Source organism: Salvelinus fontinalis, chromosome 40 (genome assembly GCF_029448725.1).
Source record: "Salvelinus fontinalis isolate EN_2023a chromosome 40, ASM2944872v1, whole genome shotgun sequence".
NCBI classification, from domain to species: Eukaryota; Metazoa; Chordata; class Actinopteri; order Salmoniformes; family Salmonidae; genus Salvelinus; species Salvelinus fontinalis.
Genome location: NC_074704.1, coordinates 23,699,219 through 23,718,228, shown reverse-complemented (window position 1 = coordinate 23,718,228; position 19,010 = coordinate 23,699,219). Strand labels below are relative to the sequence as shown.

The window sequence follows — 19,010 nt, the reverse complement described above, 5'->3', positions numbered from 1 at the left end:
TTTTTCAATTTCCCAATGGTGGTGACCACCAGGTTCTTGGAAACTTTCAACACTCTAGACATTTTTTTATACCCTTCCCCAGATATATGCCTCATGAAGATATCTATCTAGGAGATCTAGGGACAGTTCCTAGGACTTTATGGTATAGTTTCTGCACTGTCAACTGTGGGACCTTATATAGACAGGTGTGTTTCTCTCTAAATCATCCAAACAATTTAATTGGCCACAGGTGGATTCCAATCAAGTTGTAGTGACATCTCAAGGATGATCAAAATAAATGAGTTGCACCTGAGTGTAACGGATGTGAAATGGCTAGCTAGTTAGCGGGTACGCGCTAATAGCATTTCAATCGGTTACGTCACTTGCTCTGAGACCTGAAGTAGGGTTTCCCCTTGCTCTGCAAGAGCCGCGGCTTTTGTGGAGCGATGGGTAACGACGCTTCGTGGGTGACTGTTGTTGATGTGTGCAGAGGGTCCCTGGTTCGCGCCCGTGTCGGGGCGAGGGGACGGTTTAAAGTTATACTGTTACATTGATGCTGTTGACCCGGATCACTGGTTGCTGCGGAAAGGGGGGTGAGTGTAACGGATGTGAAATGGCTAGCTAGTTAGCGGGTACGCGCTAATAGCATTTCAATCGGTTACGTCACTTGCTCTGAGACCTGAAGTAGGGTTTCCCCTTACTCTGCAAGGGCCGTGGCCTTTGTGGAGCGATGGGTAACGACGCTTCGTGGGCAACCGTTGTTGATGTGTGCAGAAGGTCCCTGGTTCGCGCCCATGTCGGGGCGAGGGGACGGTTTAAAGTTATACTGTTACATGAGCTCAATTTGGAGTGTCATAGCATGAATACTTTCTGAAGGCACTGTAGCTAATTACTCCAACTATTCATCCCCCTTGGTGTTTTTCCTATTTTGTTGCATTACAACCTGTAATTCAAATTAATTTGGATTTGGATTTCATGTAATGGACATAAACAAAATAATCCAAATTGGTGAAGTGACATAAAAAAATTACTTGTTTAAAAAAGAAAAAAGAAAAGAAAAGTGGTGCCAGCATATGTATTCACCCCCTTTGCTATGAAGCCCCTAAATAAAATCTGGTGCAACCAATTACCTTCAGAAGTCACCTAATTAGTTAAATAAAGTCCACCTGTGTGCAATCTAAGTATCACATGATCTGTCACACGATCTCAGTATATATACACCTGTTCGGAATGGCCCCAGAGACTGCAACACCACTAAGCAAGGGGCACCACCAAGCAAGCGGCACCATGAAGACCAAGGAGCTCTCCAAACAGGTCAGGGACAAAATTGTGGAGAAGTACAGATCAGGGTTGGGTTATAAAAAAATATCAAAAACTTTGAACATCCCACGGAGCGCCATTAAATTCATTATTAAAAAATGGAAAGAATATGGCACCACAACAAACCTGCCAAGAGAGGGCCGCCCACCAAAACTCACGGACCAGGCAAGGACGGCATTAATCAGAGAGGCAACAAAGAGACCAAAGATAACCCTGAAGGAGCTGCAAAGCTCCACAGCGGAGATTGGAGTATCTGTCCATAGGACCACTTTAAGCCGTACACTCCACAGAGCTGGGCATTACAGAAGAGTGGCCAGAAAAGCCATAGCTTCAAGAAAAGAATAAGCAAACACGTTTGGTGTTCGCCAAAAGGCATGTGGGAGACTCCCCAAACATATGGAAGAAGGTACTCTGGTCTGATGAGACTAAAATTGAGCTTTTTGGCCATCAAGGAAAATGCTATGTCTGGCGCAAACCCAACACCTCTCATCACCCCGAGAACATCATCCCCACAGTGAAGCACGGTGGTGGCAGCATCATGCTGTGGGGATGTTTTTCCATCGACAGGGACTGGGAAGCTGGTCAGAATTGAAGGAATGATGGATAGCAGTAAATACAGGGAAATTCTTGAGGGAAACCTGTTTTAGTCTTCCAGAGATTTGAGACTTGGACGGAGGTTCACCTTCCAGCAGGACAATGAACCTAAGCAAGTTGTCAGTTTTTTTGTCTTATTTCTTGTTTGTTTCACCCCCCAAAATATTTTGCATCTTCAAAGTGGTAGTGGTGTAAGTTGTGTAAATCAAATGATACAAACCTTCAAAAAATTACATTTTAGTTCCAGGTTGTAAGGCAACAAAATAGGAAAAATGCCAAGGGGGGTGAATACTTTCGCAAGCCACTGTACATGGGCAACAATCATAGTTGATAATTACCATATACAGTGCCTTCAGAAAGTATTCATACCCTTATACACGTATTCCACATTTTGTTGTTACAGCCTGAATAAAAAATGTATAAAATAAAAACAATTCTTACCCATCTACACACTATCCCATATTGACAAAATGAAAACAACGTTTTTAGAAATTTTAGCAAATTTATTGAAAATGAAATACCGAAATATCACAACCAAGTCCATACTTTGCAGAAGCACCTTCACAGCTTTGAGTCTTTCTGGGTAAGTCTTTAAGAGCTTGCACACCTGGATTGTGCAACATTTGCCCATTATTCTTTAAAAAATTCAAATTGGTTCTTGATCAATGCTAGACAACCCTTTTTGGAGGGCTTAAGTTAAAACTGTGACTCGGCCACTCGGTAACACGTTCACTGTCTTGCTAAGCAACTCCAGTGTAGATTTGGCCTTGTGTTTTAGGTTATTGTCCTGCTGAAAGGTGAATTCATCTCCCAGTGTCTGGTGGAAAGCAGACTGAACCAGGTTTTTCTCTAGGATTTTGCCTGTGCTTAGCTCCATTCCGTTTATTTTATATCCTGAAAAACTCCCCAGTTCTTAACGATTACAAGCATACCCATAACATGATGCAGCCACCTCAATGCTTGAAAATATGGAGAGTGGTACTCAGTAATGTGTTGAATTGGATTTGCCCCAAACATAACACTTTGTATTCAGGACCAAAAGTAAAATTGATTTTCTTTAGTGCCTTGTTAAAAACAGGATGCATGTTTTTGAATATTTGTATTGTGTACAGGCTTCCTTCTTTTCACTCTGTCAATTAGGTTAGTATTGTGGAGTAACTACAAGGTTGTTTATCCATCCTCAGTTTTCTCCTAGTACAGCCATTAAACTCTGTAACTGTTTTAAAGTCACCATTGGCCTCATGGTGAAATCCCTGAGCGGTTTCCTTCCTCTCCTGCAACTGAGTTAGGAAGGACGCCTGTATCTTTGTAGTGATTGGGTGTATTGATACGACATCCAAACTTTATAACAAAGGGGACATTTAAGCTTTTTATTTATTTGTACACATTTCAAAAAACATAATTCCAATTTGACATTGAGGTATTGCGTGTAGACCAGTGACAAAAAAATCTAAACGTAATCCATTTTAAATTCAGGCTGTAACACAACAAAATGTGGAAAAAGTCAAGGGGTGTGAATACTTTATTAAGGCACTGTAGCAAACAAACCCAATCCAATTTTAATAGCACTGGTACAGACTTGTAAAAACAGGCAGGCACACACACACACACACCCTGATAAAGATAACTTTTATTTGTGATCCAGAGGACTTTGTTTGAACACCTGTGACTGACAGCGCACCACAGGATGTGTGCTAAATGTGTATTAAATAGACAAACATGAGACACTTAGGACGATGCCCTATGTCAATAGACAAACTGGTATTTCTTTGTTGGGCAAACAGCTTAGATTACTGCACTTGCAAGAGCAGGTGTGTGACTTTGCTAGGCACAAGTGTGTAGTACCATCACCAGAGAAGGCATTTGCGCACACACACACACACACACACACACACACACACACACACACACACACACACACACACACACACACACACACACAACATGCTCAGATAGATAGCAGAACTCAAATACCATTAGATGTCATTGTACTATACAGTATGAATGTGAGTGAGTGGGAGGGTGGTATGATGTTTCTGTTTCCTGGGAAGAGAAGCATCTCTTAACTGCAGATGCACAGAATGGCATTTTCACATTCAGGTGTGAAGTGTATGAAAAAGATATGGGGCCAAATAACGATGAAAAGGCAGAAATATGAAAGAGTTAAAACAATGCTTCAGGACGTTTCCTCTTGTCCCACTCCAGATTCTTGGCAAAAACATTCACTGTTTGAACAATGTCATGCGAAATATTATATACAAATAAAACACTTAAAAATGTAATTGTTGTACTAGTTTTTGTTCTAGTGGGAAGGTAATAAAATGGGGTTGTGTCTAATTAGCCTTCCTTGAATGGAAATAAAAGGTCATCACAGCTAAATGTTTGGTCCTAGATCAGGGCCTGTACTCAAAGCGTCTCTGAGTAGGAGTGCTGATCTAGGATCAGGTCCACCCACCCCGTCAACGTAATCGTATCCATTACTATCTAAAAAGGTAAAATTGATCCTAAATCAGTACTCCTACTCTGAGCTGCTTTCCGAATACTCAATACTGGCCTGGAAACAGCTTGGACTGACATACGTGACATAAGATTCAGGGATGGCGGTAGACCTCTGGTTCTCCAGAGGAGATCTTTGAGGAGGGTGGTCTACTACTCCCAGGCAGTCCCCCTGCTCCTCAGCTCAACCCCTTGAGCCCCTTGAACTACGACCTTGTGGAATAGATTGAGCTGCTGTTGCAGGGATTGAGGCAGCAGTTTGTGGTTTGTGGGGCCCGGGCTTATGTGGACTGGGCTATGTCCCCAAAGGCCTTTGAAAACCAACCAGGGAGACCCGAGCAGAGCCTCAATAACCAAATAAGATTAAGATTACCATCTTAGCCGCCGCTACATTAAAAAGATAAAGCTAATGAGAGTGGCCCAGTGTCTCAATTCTATTACTTTGGATCTTCGGCTGATTAGAAATGAGGGCCTTTTGTGAATACGCTCATAGAATTAGGCTTGATGATTCTCCTTTGTTGTTTCTGGTTTATCAGGATTGCTAGTGTTCCTTTTTTAATGTTTCAATATGTTCAGTATTATATGGCTCAAGTTATTTTTTAATGAATGTGTGTCTGTTTTCATTGATTCATTGAGACATGAGGTGCACAATTTCAACATTTTAAGGATGGACTATCAAGGCTTTGCATCGTACACATATGCATACACGCATCCAAAATATCCTGCTAGGGTTCGTTTTCCTTGTTCAAATAAATATATCTTTGGGATAACACCTTCCTCTAAACCTCAAATCTCACAAAAGACCAACAGAAATGGACTTAAAGCTCTTGTCGCGTTGTTATAGTACAATTTTCCCTGTTTGCTTTAGATAACAAATCTTCAGTTGACCCGGAGGGTTAAGGGAGCATTACAAATTAATCCCGGGTTTTAATAAGTCTGTCTTAAGCCAAGGGGTCTTTACTCCAAAAGAAAAGAAATAAAAGAGGGAGGGAGAAGAAAGGGATCGGAGAGGAAAATAAATATATTAAACCCTGTGATCACAGCCAGCTTTTCTTGTTTGTTATCCCTCCGTTTTCCGTTTAATCCAATACTCACTAATCCAATTTGTCTATCGGGCTTCGACCCTAACTTCTCCTCATCTACGTTATTTTTCCTACATGGCCGTTTGAAGTGACCACTCCTCGTTTTGCAGTCTGACGACTCACTGAAACAAACTGCAGACTAAGAGGTAGATGGATAGATTTCCAAAAAGGAGAAGGAAAAGATGAAAAAAAGGAGAAGAAAAAATGGCAAACATGATCAGCTCATGACACAAACATAAAAGTAAGAGCTCGTTATGGACGAAGTCGAGCGGTCTTCACCCTGAATATGCATGAAGAGTCATAATCAGATGTGGGGCAGTCACCCACTGAAGGAGAATATTGGAGAAGCACAAAGGGATTGATTTAATTACTTGAAGTGGGCCTGTGTTTGGAGCATTCTTGTTAAGTGAGTGAAAAGGCTGGCAGTATCCTTGCACTATTTCTGTGAAGGGGTTGGAGTTAGGGGCAGATGGTGGGGTATACCAGAGTAGTCTAGCTCCTTAAGTCAGCAAAACTAATCTCGAGGTATAAAGCACTTGTGATTGAAAGGGTCTTCATTGATTGCGAAATGGACATAGAGTGTTCTCTGTTTAACGTCAACCTGGACAACCGTTATCCAAGTTCTGCTCAATTATTTTGCCTTTATCCAGATCATTGTGTAATCTCTTAAAAATAGCAAAAGCTACATATGGTATTTTGACAGAGAAAATACCTTCAGAAAGTATTCACACCCCTTGACTTTCCCACATTTTGTTGTGTTACAGCCTGGATTTAAAATGGATTAAAATTAGATTTTGTGTCACTGGTCTACACACAATACCCCACAATGTCAAAGTGGAATCATGTGTTTCGACATTTTTACAAATTAATTACAAATGAAAAGCTGAAAGGTTTAGTCAATAAGTATTCAACATATTTGTTATGGCAAGCCTAAAGTTCTTGAGTAAAAATGTGATCAAAATTGTTCCATAATAAGTTGCGTGGTCTCACTCTGTGTGCAATAATAGTGTTTAACATGATTTATAATGACTACCTCATCTCTGTACCCCACACATACAGATAATTGTAAGGTCTCTCATTCGAGCAGTGAATTTCAAACACAGATTCAACCACAGAGACCAGGGAAGTTTTCCAATGTCTCGCAAAGCAGGACACCTATTGGAAGATGCGTTAAAAAAAACAAATAAAAAAAACAGACACTTATTGTCCCTTTGAGCATGGTGAAGTTATTAATTACACTTTGGATGGTGTATCAATACACTCAGTCACTACAAAGATACAGGCGTTCTTCCTAACTCAGTTGCAGGAGAGGAAGGAAACCGCTCAGGGATTTCACCATGAGGCCAATGGTGACCTTAAAACAGTTACAGAGTTTAATGGCTGTGATAGGAGAAAACTGAGGATGGATCAACAACATTGTAGATACTCCACAATACTAACCTAAATGACAGAGTGAAAAGAAGGAAGCCTGTAAATAATACAATTATTCCAAAACATACATCCTGTTTGCAATAAAGCACTAAAGTAAAACTGCAAAAAACTTGGCAAAGATATTATCTTTATGTCCTGAATACAAAGTGTTATGTTTGGGGCAAATCCAACAAAACACTGAGTACCACTCTTCATATTTTTAAGCATGGCTGCTTCATGTTATGGGTATGCTTGTCATCACCAAGGAATAGGGCGCTTTCTAGGATAAAAAATAAATGGAATAAAGCTTATCACAGGCAAGATCCTCAAGGAGAACCTGGTTCAGTCTGCTTTCCAACAGACACAAAGCCAAATTCACCTTCCAGCAGGACAATACCCTAAAACACAAGGCCAAATTTACACTGGAGTTGCTTACCATACAACATTGAATGTTGGGTGGCATAGTTATTCAACTTGAAAAGACTTGAAAATGGCTGTCTAGAAATGATCAACAACCAACTTGACAGAGCTTGAAGAATTTTTAAAAGATAATAATGTGCAAATATTTTACAATACAACATCTTTATCTTTAATTTACAATATGTAGAAACTATGAGAATAAAAAGGTTCAGAACTTTTGTGAAGCATCACAGCACAGTTGAAAAATATATGGCAGAAATCCAATATGGATGGTGTTAAGAGATAGATGGGAGGAGCTGAATGGAGCTTAAGGGTGGGACTAATAACAACAAGATAATAAATGTAAAATATACTGTGTCAGTAAAATGTATATAGGTTCAGAACTTTTGTGAAACATCACAGCAAAAAATATATTGAAAATAGAATAGTTACAGCCTTATTCTAAAATGTATTAAATAGTTTTTTTCCCCTCATCAATCTACACAAAATACCACATAATGACAAAGCAAAAACAGGTTTTTAGACATTATGGCAATTGTATTAAAAATAAAAACTGAAATATCACATTTACATAAGTATTCACACTCTTTACTCAGAACTTTGTTGAAGCACCTTTCACCGTGATTACAGCCTCGAGTCTTCTTGGGTATGACACTACAAGGTTGGCACACCTGTATTTGGCGAGTTTTCCAAATTCTTCTTTGCAGATCCTCTCAAGCCCTGTCAGTTTGGATAGGGAGCATCACTGCACAGCTATTTTCAGGTCTCTCCAGAGACGTTAGATCGGGACCGATCAGGCCTCTGGCTGGGCCACTCAAGGACATTCAGAGACTGGCCCCCGAAGCCACTCCAGTATTGTCTTGGCTGTGTGCTTAGGGTTGTTGTCTTGTTGGAAGGTGAACCTTTGTCCCAGTCTGAGGTCCTGAGTGCTCTGGAGCAGGTTTTCATCAAGGATCTCTCTGGACTTTGCTCCGTTCATCTTTCCCTCAATCCTGACTAGACTACCAGTTCCTGCCGCTGAAAAACATACCCACAGCATGATGCTGTGTAACAGTCAGTATCTGGTGTGGCCACCAGCTGCAATAAATACTGCAGTGCATCTCCTCCCCATGGACTGCACCAGAATTGCCAGTTCTTGCTGTGAGATGTTACCCCACTCTTCCACCAAGGCACCTGCAAGTTCCCGGACAATTCTGGGGGGGAATGGCCCTAGCCCTCACCCTCCGATCCAACAGGTCCCAGACGTGCTCAATGGGATTGAGATCCGGGCTCTTTGCTGGCCATGGCAGAACACTGACATTCCTGTCTTGCAGGAAATCAAGCACAGAATGAGCAGTATGGCTGGCGGCACTGTCATGCTGGAGGGTCATGTCAGGATGCACCTGCAGGAAGGGTACCACATGAGGGAGGAGGATGTCTTCCCCTTAACACACAGCGTTGAGATTGCCTGCAATGACAACAAGCTCAGTCCGATGATGCTGTGACACACCGCCCCAGACTATGACGGACCCTCCACCTCCAAATCAATCCCGCTCCAGATTACAGGCCTCGGTGTAACGCTCATTCCTTCAACGATAAAAGGCGAATCTGACCATCACCCCTGGTGAGACAAAACCGCGACTCGTCAGTGAAGAGCACTTTTTGCCAGTCCTGTCTGGTCCAGCGACGGTAGATTTGTGCCGATAGGTGACATTGTTGCCAGTGATGACTGGTGAGGACCTGCCTTACAACAGGCCTACAAGCCCTCAGTCCAGCCTCTCTCAGCTTATTGCGGTGTTACGAACTTCTTTGGCCCTGCTGTGTAGGGGGGATGGAAACGAGACCCGTAACATATCTTATGCAAATCATAACAGTGAAAAGGAACAGTGAGAACTAAAAACAACAGACAACATAAACCTACAGTCAAACACTTTAGGTTTATTGTTCAAAAACACGGTAATGGGGGGGGCTGAGCTGGACCCAAGGAAAGAAATAATAAATATTCAAAAACCCCTAAGCTAGTCTTACTTGCTTCAAGAACAGCTAGCTAACTAACCAACAAAATACAGTGGGTGGTCCGCCCAGTTCTAACTAGGGTACTTAGACAAAGTTTTCCTATGGGTAATGTATGCCCAAGGGCGACTTGCCTTGGTATCCCCTTTTCCCACCAACAAACAAACAGCCATACACCACAGCAATACATACTCACATGATAACGGACAATGTGAGAGGTAGGCGCAAAAACAAGAGAGATAGCTTCAGACAACTGATTGGGTTTCTTTTAAACCAAGGGAAATGGGGTCTCATTGGGTAAGGGAAAAGGAGCAGGTGTGTCTTCTGATTGGCGACTGATGACTGCCACCTCTGACTAGGGCAGAAGGAGAGAAAACAAATACACACAGGACACCTGTATCCGTAACATGCGGACAGTCTGAGCACTGATGGAGGGATTGCGCGTTCCTGGTGTAACTCGGGCAGTTGTTGTTGCCATCCTGTACCTGTCCCGCAGGTGTGATGTTTGGATGTACCGATCCTGTGCAGGTGTTGTTACACGTGGTCTGCCGCTGCGAGGATGATCAGCTGTCCGTCCTGTCTCCCTGTAGCACGGTCTTAGGCGTCTCACAGTACAGACATTTAATTTATTGCCCTGGCCACATCTGCAGTCCTCATGCCTCCTTGCAGCATGTCTAAGGCACGTTCACGCAGACGAGCAGGGACCCTGGGCATCTTTTCTTTTGGTGTTTTTCAGAGTCAGTAGAAAGGCCTCTTTAGTGTCCTTAAGTTTTCATAACTGTGACCTTAATTGCCTATCGTCTGTAAGCCGTTAGTGTCTTAACGACCGTTCCACAGGTGCATGTTCATTAATTGTTTATGGTTAGTTGAACAAGCATGGGAAACAGTGTTTAAACCCTTTACAACACATATGTCAGAGTCAAGGCCCGCGGGCCACATCCGGCCCGCGAGAAGGTTTTTTACGGCCCCTGGGATGATCTTGATTTATTATTAGAACCGGCCCGCAGACCGCAGCAAGCCGGCAGCCCGCAGATCTTTTACACGCACCAATACTACATTTCCCACAATGCAACGGTGACGCACCGAGCAGTAAGCTGCTTCATTTCAATATTTATTGGCACAGCAGTCGTCAGCATCACAGTAAAATTAACTTTCAGATACCCATCAAAAATGGCAAAACGGAAGGTGGACACTGAGAACCGGGGGTTTCAAACAAGGTGGGAGTCGGAGTATATGTTCACGGAGGTAGCTGGAAAACCTGTGTGTCTTCTGTGTGGAGAAAGTGTGGCGGTACTGAAAGAGTATAATCTGAGACGACATTATGAAACGAAACACGCGGACAAAAACAAGAATATGGACATGGAACAAAGGCTACAAAAGGCAGAGGAATTAAAACGAGGCCTCAAATCTCGACAGGCTCTGTTCAAAAAAGCCAAATCACAAGGCCAGGCTGCTGTCAAGGCCAGTTTTATTTTGGCAGAAGAGATCGCTAAATCAGCCCGGCCATTTACGGAGGGGGATTTCATCAAAAACTGCATGATTAAAGTTTGTGACGAAGTTTGCCCAGAAAAAAGGCAACTTTTTAAATGTGAGTCTGAGCAGAAACACCATTGCCGAGAGAGTAGACCAGTTGTCCATCAATCTAAAAGAGCAGCTTGTGAAAAAGGGAAAAGATTTCATTGCATATTCCTTGGCTGTGGATGAGAGCACCGACATTTCTGACATTGCCCAGTTGTCAATTTTCATCCGCGGAGTGGACTCCAGCCTAAGCGTGACAGAGGAGTTTTTGGCTTTACGTCCTATGCATGGCACAACTACGGGGCATGATTTGTATGAAGAGGTGTCAAGATGTGTAAATGAGATGGAGCTGCCTTGGGAAAAACTCGTGGGTTTGACAACCGACGGAGCACCTGCGATGTGTGGACACTGGTGGCGGACTGGTGGCGAAGATACGGGAAAAGATGCAAGAGGAAAACGCGACAGGTGAGCTGACAGCTTATCATTGTATCATACACCAGGAAGCGTTGTGCGGTAAAGCCTTGAAAATGGAGCATGTAATGAGCATCATCACGCGCACAGTTAACTTTATCAGAGCCAAAGGTTTGAATCACCGCCAGTTCAAGGCATTTCTGACGGAGTTAGAAACGGAGCATGGTGATTTGCCTTATCACACAGAGGTGCGATGGCTAAGCCAGGGAAAGGTGCTTCAAAGATGTTTCGAGCTTCGTGAGGAGATTTGTCTGTTCTTGGACAGCAAAGGGAAAGACACAACACAACTCCGAGACGAAATGTTTCTGTGTGAAATGGCTTTTCTGTGTGACATTACGAGTCATCTGAATGCAATGAACTTGCAGCTGCAGGGTCGGGATCATGTCATCTCTGATATGTACAGTACAGTGAAGGCATTTAAAACCAAACTGACTCTGTGGGAGACGCAGATGCGGAAAGAAAATTTGAGCCACTTTCCCAGCTGTCAGACCATGAAAGTGAAGCTCTCTACCAGTGCGTTCCCGAGCGCACAGTTGGCTGATAAAATAGGTATGCTTGCCGCTGACTTTCGACGCCGATTTGCTGACTTTGAAGCACAAAAAAGCAGGTTGGAACTGCTCGGTAACCCATTTGCTGTTGACGTGGAAAGCTCACCACCAAACCTCCAAATGGAGTTGATTGACCTCCAATGCAATGATGCACTGAGGGCAAAATATGCGGCAGTGGGTGCTGCGGAGTTCGCCCGTTTCCTCCCCGACACAATGCCCCAGCTGCGCATCCAGGCTGCTCAAACGTTGTCTATGTTTGGCAGCACATACCTGTGTGAACAACTGTTTTCTTTGATGAACCTGAACAAAACATCACACAGAAGTCGACTTACTGCTGAACACCTCCACTCAATTCTGAGGATTTCCTCAGCTCAGAGCCTTACCCCGAACATTGATGAACTTGTGGAAAAGATGGGACACCACCAAGTATCACCCTCAACCTCAAACAAGTGAACATTACTGTGCAATCACATATTTAGAGTTTTTACTCAGTTCAAGTTTAAAAGTTCAAGTTTAATATTTGTTTTCACTGCATGTTACTTCTCCTTAAACAAAGTGTTGTTTTTGATTAATAGATTTTTGCACTTTATTTTATTGTATTTCAATCCAATTATATTTTAAAAATATTTCAGTTGAGTGGATGATAGAAAATTGCTATTATTGTTTTTTTCTTTGAAGTAAATTTAGCCCACTTTTGCTAAAATAGAAAATATAGGCTACTGATGGTGCCTTGAATACCGGTTTCTTTCATTTAATGTTCATGTTATGGGGATTTTTATATAAAGGAAATTTGTCTTTTGTGTCTGTTGAAAATTAAAGATTACTGACAGAGCCATAAGAAAATATTGCTTTATTTATCTGATCATATTGGAATATATTTGTTAGTTTTTCAGTAGGTTCAATTAGGTTCACTAGACTATATGCGTCATTTAAACATTTTTCAATGAACATTCGAACAGTCCGGCCCTCGGCTTGTAGCTAAATTTTTTATTTGGCCCTCCGTCCATTTGACTTTGACACCCCTGCTTTACAATGAAGATCTGTGAAGTTATTTGAATTTTTCCAAATTATCTTTGAAAGGCAGGGTCCTGAAAAAGGGACGTTTTTTTTTGTTGCTGAGTTTATTATGAACTGGCTATCAACGTAATTAGAGCAGTAAGAAAAAAAAAATATATATATGTAACTGCGTATGTACAGTTGAAGTCGTAAGTTTACATACACCTTAGACAAATGCATTTAAACTCAGTTTTTCACAACTCCTGACATTTAATCCATATCCATTTTGCCACAACTTTGGAAGTATGCTTGGGGTCATTGTTCATTTGGAAGACCCATTTGCGAGCAAGCTTTAACTTCCTGACTTATGTCTTCAGATGAGACGATTATCATTATGGCCAAACAGTTCTATTTTTGTTTCATCAGACCAGAGGACATTTCTCCAAAAAGTACCATCTTTGTCCACGTGTGCAGTTGCAAACCGCAGTCTGGCTTTTTTATGGCGGTTTTGGAGCAGTGGCTTCTTCCTTGCTGAGCGGCCTTTCAGGTTATGTCGATATAGGACTCGTTTTACTGTGGATATAGATACTTTTGTACCTGTATCTTCCAACATCTTCACAAGGTCCTTTGCTGTTGTTCTGGGATTGATTTGCACTTTTCACACCGAAGTACGTTCACCTCTAGGAGACAGAACGTGTCTCCTTCCTGAGCGGTATGACGGCTGCGTGGTTCCATGGTGTTTATTTTTGCGTACTATTGTTTGTACAAATGAACGTGGTACCTTAAGGCGTTTGGAAATTGCTCCCAAGGATGAACCAGACTTGTGGAGGTTTACAATTTTTTTCCTGAGGTCTTGGCTGATTTCTTTTGATTTTCCCATGATGTCAATCAAAGAAGCACTGTTTGAAAATAGGCCTTGAAATACATCCACAGGTACACCTCCAATTGACTCAAATTATGTCAATTAGCCTATCAGAAGCTTCTAAAGCCATGACATAATTTTCTGGAATTTTCCAAGCTGTATAAAGGCACAGTCAACTTAGTTTATGTAAACTTCTGACCCACTGGAATTGTGATACAGTGAATTATAAGTGAAATACTCTGTCTGTAAACAATTGTTGGAAAAATGACTTGTGTCATGCACAAAGTAGATGTCCTAACTGACTTGCCAAATTATAGTTTGTTAACTTCTTATGGCTGGGGGCAGTATTGAGTAGCTTGGATGAATAAGGTGCCCAGAGTAAACTGCCTGCTACTCAGGCCCAGTTGCTAATATATGCATATTATTAGTAGATTCGGATAGAAAACACTCTGAAGTTTCTAAAACTGTTTCAATGATGTCTGTGAGTATAACAGAACTCATATGGCAGGCAAAAACCTAAGAAAAAATCCAACCAGGAAGTGGGAAGTCTGAGGTTTGTAGTTTTTCAACTCATAGCCTATCGAATATACAGTGGGATATTGGTCATATTGCACTTCCTACGGCTTCCACCAGATGTCAACAGTCTTTAGAACCTTGTTTGATGCTTCTACTGTGAAAGAGGGGGGAATGAGGGCTCTTTGAGTCATGGGTCTGGCAGAGTGCCATGAGCTGACCATGCACGTTCACGTGAGAGAGTTAGCTTGCGTTCCATTGCATTTCTGAAGACAAAGGAATTCTCCGGTTGGAACATTATTGAAGATTAACATAAATGGTGGCTCGTCCGGGATCTAGTCTTTACTGACACCCATGCCGCTCGTGCAAATAATTGTGGTGGTCTAGTTCAGTGTTGAGCGTCACAGCTGGGAATAGCTGATGTAGCATTAGAGTTTACTATTTGTTGGCTCTTGTGTTTTAGTGGTAGTTCAAAATGGCTACTTTTGATTTGAAATCCTTTTTGGATAACCCTATGTGGGAGAATTTGACAAATGTCTTAGAGTTGATTTACTGACCTTGGCTGACCATTATTCTGCATCTATTCCACAGAGTTTAGTTAAAGCACAGGTTAAACAACTGGTGTTAAATGTTTTGTTGGAAGAGCAAGTGCTTGTGTTACCGCTGCCTGAACCTAGTACCCATGTAGGGGATGTTGCTGCTCCTGTAAGCCCGTTAGTGTCTAAGAACGAGAGCGAGGCTAAAGCTCCAGCCACATTGCCCCATTTTGAGCCATTCTCCCCACTGTCAAACGGTGATTCCATGAGGGATGGTCGTTCGACACAGCTCCAACTGGAAGCGGAAGAGATCCCAAATCAGGCGAGAAAATCTCCAGTTGGAAATGTGTAAAATTGAGGCAGAAAGAGAACAGCGGCAGTTGGAGATGTGTAAAATTGAGGCAGAAGAGAACAGCGGCAGTTGGAGTTCAAAATGCACCAGATGGAACTGGAGGCAGAGACAGCGAGGCTAGCCTCCATTCCTGCTGTGCCTGGTAGTGAGCCGTCTTCACCAGCTGTGTCTTCCAACACTTTTGACATTAGTAGGCAGATTGCCTTGGTACCTTTGTTCAGAGAGTCAGAGGTTGACTCCTATTTTTGTGTTTTTGAACGTATTGCAGTAGCCTGAAGAGGTATGGTGCCTATTACTTAAGTGTAAATTAACTGGTAAAGCCCAAGAGGTTTTGTCAGCGCTACCTCTGGAAGACAGTTTGAATTATGAATTGGTCAAAGCTACTGTTTTTCGCGCCTATGAGCTTGTTCCTGAGGCATACTGACAGAGATTTAGGTCTCATAGAAAGTCTTCTAGTAAGACTTATGTGGAATTTGCTAGAGACAAGGGAAATCTGTTTGCTAAATGGCATGCTGCTAGCAAGGTAACTGATTTCAACTCTCTCCCGGAGTTCATCTTGTTGGAAGAGTTTAAAAATTGTTTACCCGAACGCATTGTAGTTTACCTAAACGAACAGAAAGTATCCTCCCTGTCAGAAGGGTCTGTGTTGGCAGACGAGTTTGTGTTGACTCACAAGAGCGTGTTTTCGGCTCCTACTGAGAGTAGAGCCACTGAATTGCCTACTTTTAGCCATAGTACATCAAGCACTCCCGAAAAATGAGCGTCCCTGTTTCTATTGTCATAAGATGGGACATATGATTAATGATTGCTTCCTGCTAAAACGCAAACAAGGGATGCCTCTTCCAGCCAAGCCGCCAACAGGTGTTGGTCTAATTCGTACGGTTGGGAGGTCTGAAACGAAACAGGTGCCTCAGAGTAAATGTAGTTTGAAAGTCCCAGTCCCAGACCGCAGCTATGAACCGTTCATTTGAGGGGTTTGTTTCCCTAACGAATGACAAAGCGTCTCAGCGTCCGGATAAAATCCTTAGAGATACTGGTCATTTATAACATAAACGCAGTCATTTATATTGTCTGATGTGTTGCCCTTCTCAGACAATACCTACTGTGGTTCCAGTGTGTTAGTTCAGGGTATTTAAATGGTTTTTGTCCCAGTGCCATTGCACTTTGTGAGTGTACACTCTGAGTTAATCAGTGGAATATTCAGAGTGGGGGTACGTCCTATGTTGCCAGTAAAAGGTGTGACCTTTATAATGGGTAACGATATTGCCGGAGGAAAGGTGGTACCCGTATTGGAAGTATTGGATAAAAGTGACCACTCTCTCTCCAATGAGCTGGCACAGAGTTATCCACATGTGTTCCCCGCTTGTGCTGTCACTCGTGTTCAGGCACGACAAGTGGGTGACGTAATAGATTTGTCGAACACTGTTCTGATCAAGAGGATGGGTTGTGTGCTACCTCTGGGAAGCTGATCCCCTCTGACAAACAGCCTAGGGCAGAATCAAAGTATATTGAACTTATTGCTGATGCAATACAGTTACCAGTCACTCGTGAGCAGCTGATTGCTAACCAAAAGGTTGACAACAGGCTTGCTAAATGTTTTTCTAGGGTTGTCTCATTGGAAGAGGTAAAGAAGAAGAACGTGGCTTACTTCATTGATGGTAATCTCCTCATGCGTAAATGGACATCCCATGTTGACGTGGACGGAGATTGGAATGCTGTTTACCAAATAGTGATTCCTACAGCCTTTAGACAAAACGTGTTATCCCTTGCTCATGATCACCAGTGGTCCGGTCATTTAGGAATCACCAAGACTTATGATCGGGTCCTTCAACATTTCTTTTGGCCAGGTTTAAAACAAGATGTGGCTCAGTTCTGTCGGACATGCCACACATGTCAGATAACAGGAAAACCAAATCAGGTTATTCCTCCCGCTCCTCTTTGTCCAATACCTGTCATAGGTGAACCATTCGAACATGTGGTGGTTGATTGTGTTGGACCGTTACCAAAGACAAAATGGGGTAACCAGTTTCTGTTAACGGTTATGTGTATGACAACAAGATACCCCGAGGCCATTCCTCTGCGAAGGATTACAGCTCCGGTAGTGAGTAAAGCCTTAATTAAGTTCTTCACGACATTTGGGTTACCTAAGGTGGTACACACTGATCAGGGTACCAATTTCATATCAAAGCTCTTCAAGCAGGTGTTAAAATCCTTGTCAATTACGCACCGTGTGGCAAGCGCATATCACCCAGAGTCTCAGGGTGCGCTTGAACGTTGGCATCAGACACGGAAGTCTATGCTACGTAAATATTGTTTGGAATCTGAGAAAGATTGGGGTGAGGGAGTTCCTCTAGTTTTGTTTGCTGCTCGTGAAACTGTACAGGAGACCCTGGGGTTCAGCTCGGCTGAACTAGTGTTTGGTCACACAGTGAGAGGACCAATGAAAGTCCTTAAAGAACAGTTTTTGTCCCAAGAGTTGTGTGCGGGAGATGAGAATGTGTTGGACTACGTTAGTCGCTTTCGTGAGCGCCTATACCAAGCCTGTGCTCTCGCAAAGGAAGCTCTGTCTTCCTCACAGAGGAGTATGAAAAGATACTATGATAAACAGGCTGTTTCTCGTCCACAACAGCCGGGTGACCAAGTTTTGGTGTTATTGCCTGTTCCAGGGCCTTCACTGTCAGCTCGTTTCTCTGGTCCTTATTTAATTGAAAAGAAATTAAGTGAAACTGATTATGTGCTTCAAACTCCTGATAGAAAACGCCAATCTCGTGTGTGCCACATTAACATGTTGAAAGCATACCACACCCGACCCATCACCCAGGTAGATAGTTCAAAAACAGCAGAAGGTACTACTGCTATGATAGTGGGCTGTCATATTAATGATGTTGATGGAGATGGATTAGAGTTGCGCAATACTCAGCAGCAGTGCGTTAGATTGCCCAACTCAGAAATGCTGCTGTCTCTCCAGTCAGGTCTGGTTTATTTAACGGACGGACAGGTTGACAATATTGTGAGGCTACTACACAGTTTTCCATGTTTCTTTAATGACGTTCCTACTAGCACAAATGTGTTGGAACATGACATTAATGTTGGAAATGCTGCCCCTATCAAGCAACACCCATATCGTGTCAACGCTTCTAAGAGGTCGAGACCCAGGGTCTCGAGCTTGATGACGAGTTTGGAGGGTACTATGGTGTTAAAGGCTGAGCTGTAGTCGATGAACAGCATTCTCACATAGATATTCCTCTTGTCCAGATGGGTTAGGGCAGTGTGCAGTGTGGTTGCGATGGCGTTGTCTGTGGACCTATTGGGTCGGTAAGCAAATTGGAGTGGGTCTAGGGTGTCCGGTAGGGTGGAGGTGATATGGTCCTTGACTAGTCTCTCAAAGCACTTCATGATGACGGAAGTGAGTGCTACGGGGCGGTAGTCGTTTAACTCAGTTACCTTAGCTTTCTTGGGAACAGGAACAATGGTTGCCCTCTTGAAGCATGTGGGAACACCCAACAACATGTGGGTTAACATGTTTAAATGTTTTACTCACCTCGGCTGCAGTGAAGGAGAGCCCGCAGGTTTTGGTAGCGGGCCGTGTCAGTGGCACTGTATTGTCCTCAAAGCGAGCAAAAAAGTTATTAAGCCTGTCTGGGAGCAAGACATCCTGGTCCGCGACGGGGCTGGTTTTCTTTTTGTAATCCGTGATTGACTGTAGACCCTGCCACATACCTCTTGTGTCTGAGCTGTTGAATTGCGACTCAATTTTGTCTCTGTACTGGGACTTAGCTAGTTTGATTGCCTTGCGGAGAGAATAGCTACACTGTTTGTATTCGGTCATGTTTCCGGTCACCTTGCTCTGGTTAAAAGCAGTGGTTCGCGCTTTCAGTTTCACGCGAATGCTGCCGTCAATCCACGGTTTCTGGTTTGGGA

At 42.8% G+C, this 19,010-nt stretch overlaps 1 protein-coding gene across 2 annotated transcripts in view; it reads right to left on the bottom strand.

Moving 5' to 3' along the window:
- Nucleotides 1-19,010, bottom strand: part of LOC129839377 (homeobox protein OTX1 B-like) — a 52,664-nt gene that overhangs the window by 16,995 nt on the left and 16,659 nt on the right. The gene's annotated exons all lie outside the window — the stretch shown is intronic.